Genomic DNA, 2,475 nt, shown 5'->3' with positions numbered 1-2,475 from the left:
TATACCCGGAAGCAGAATTGCCGAGCCGTATGGTAATTCTATTTTTAGTTGTTTGAGGAACCTCCACACCATTTTCTGAAATGACTGTACTTGCTCCTTCTTGATTATGAACAAACTGGCTTAATTCTACAAGACTGGGCTTACAACTCACCTCCTTCATGAAAAAACTCGACATATTCAGTAGTCACTTCCTCTTCTGTGCTCTTAGACACCCTTTTAAGTATGGCTCTTCTAATACCATGCAGTAATTATCTTTTTGTTCCCCTTCATATCCTGTTCCCTGGAAAAAGCCCAGTTTTAATCATCATGAGTGTATCTGTTGTACCTAACGCAATGAGAAAACATTTTAAAAATAAATCTAAAGCTATAACACAGAATAATAGGCCCTCTTGGTTACGTGGGATCCCAGCATTCTAGTTCAGCCACCTGTAAGAGATTAGACTTTGACATAATCAGCTCCGGTGGAGGGATCTCTCTGCAGAGGGAGCCCATTCTATTTTTGGAGAACTCATATAAGGTTCTTCCTTGTACTGACCCTTGAATCCTTCTCTCTGCAGTTCTTGCCAATTAGTCAAAAGTTCTATTTCTTGGAACCTCCTGAATTGGACTTCAGAAATTAGCTCTCCTTTTCTTCAAACTAGACATCGAACATTCTTTCAAGAACTGCTCACAAGGCGCAGGTTGAGTTTCGAAGCTTCTGCACGTGCCTCAGCTTGTCTCAGTCTCCAGAATTGCGTATGATACCAGGTGTGGTCTGATTGGGAACAGGACATCAACAAGGAAGACTTGTGGGTAAGAAGACTCGTGAGCAATATTGAAGCCGAGTTGAGCAATGGGTTACCAATTTCCATAGCCAAGGACAGCAGCCCATGATGAAGAACAAAGGAGACGGGTGTTTGTGTTTTTATTTATTTATTTTGAGACAGGGTGTTGCTGTGTCGCCCAGGCTGGAGTGCAGTGGTGTAATCACGGCTCACTGCAGCCTCGCCCTCCCAGGCTCAGGTGATCCTCCTCCCATATTAACCTCCCAAGTAGCTGAGACCACAGGTGTGTGCCATCATGCCAGGCTAATTTTTTTTGTAGAGACATGGGTTTCACATGTTGTTCACACTGGTCTCGACTCCTGTCTCAAGCAATTCTCCCACCTCCTTCTTCCTAAGTGCTGAGATGGATTATAGAATGAGCCACTGTACCTGACCTGTTTGTGCTTATTCAGGGCTATGGATTGGCAAGGTAAGAATAGTAAAGGATCACAGAAAAGGAACCTCCCTGGAAATCCATTTAATCCATTCATATCATCTTCTTCACATTCTCCTCTTAGAATAGTCCCCGTTTTTTTTTTTTTTTTTTTTGAGACGGAGTCTCGCTCTGTTGCCAGGCGTCAGGCTGGAGTGCAGTGGTGCAATCTCGTCTCACTGCAATCTCCGCCTCCTGGGTTCAAGCAATTCTCCTGCCACTGCCTCCCGAGTAGCTGGGACTATAGGCGCACACCACAACGCCCAGCTAATTTTTGTATTTTTTAGTAGAGATGGGGTTTCATCATGTTGGCCAGGATGGTCTTGATTTCTTGACCTCGTGATCTGCCCGCCTCGGCCTCCCAAAGTGCTGGGATTACAGGCGTGAGCCACTGCGCCTGGCCCAGTCCCCTCATTCTTTAAAGGCTTCAGCATCGGAAGTGAATTTTTCAGACTTTCCCCTGTATGTTTTCAGATTTAGAAAAGCTATCCCTTCTTCTTATTTGATGTGGCAAAGAGAAAGACACTTTCCACATTATTTTCCTGATAGTATGTTGCTTAAAATTTGATAAACTAGTAATTCCTTTGAAATTACACGATGATGAGCTTTGCGCAGTGGCAGTATCATAGCCAATGAGGTTTGTCCGAGGCGCGATTATTGCTAATTGAAATTACACGATGAAACAAAATAAACCTTATCTCATTAGAATAAAAAAATAAAATAGCGCTTGCTTCAGCAGCACATATACAAAAATTAGAATGGTACAGAGAAAATTAGCATGGCCTTTGCATGAGGATGGCACACAAATTTGTGAAAAATAAAAATAAAAACATAAAATGGAGTGTCCAAGTCACCCATGACTGGTGTTGTTCTGTAAACATGGGAGAATCAGACTCCAGGGCTGGGTGTCTTGAAAGAAGGAATGGGCTTCGTGGATCTCTACTCTTCGCTGTAAGATTATGGAGGGTGGAAATCTCCCTTCCTAGAGTGCCCATTTCAAAATTAGAGCAGGAGCCATTTGTTAGCCATAAAGGAGAAATTTCTGACTATCCGTCTCCAAATACTGCAACACTTTGACAAGGCGAAACATCGACATTCTGTGAAATAGGAAACTGACACATGGCTAGGGAAGCATGTCCCTCAAGAGGATTGAGATTAGTATTTGTGTCCTGGAAATAGGGTGACCAGATCAGAAGGGCTTTCGATTGAAATTAGGTAAGGAGACAAACACCTAGATAG

The 2,475-nt window shown here is 43.1% G+C and overlaps 1 non-coding gene across 1 annotated transcript; it reads left to right on the top strand.

Moving 5' to 3' along the window:
- Positions 1-1,959: 1,959 nt before the first annotated feature.
- On the top strand, positions 1,960-2,066 carry LOC116540417. The gene has a single exon (XR_004264432.1). It is a non-coding gene; the product is annotated as a U6 spliceosomal RNA (small nuclear RNA).
- The last annotated feature ends 409 nt before the right edge of the window (positions 2,067-2,475 follow it).

Source organism: Sapajus apella, unplaced genomic scaffold, assembly GCF_009761245.1.
Source record: "Sapajus apella isolate SASKATOON/1434 unplaced genomic scaffold, GSC_monkey_1.0 scaffold139, whole genome shotgun sequence".
Lineage (NCBI taxonomy): Eukaryota > Metazoa > Chordata > Mammalia > Primates > Cebidae > Sapajus > Sapajus apella.
Note: the sequence above shows the minus strand (reverse complement) of the source record. Positions and strands in the feature narration are given on the sequence as shown.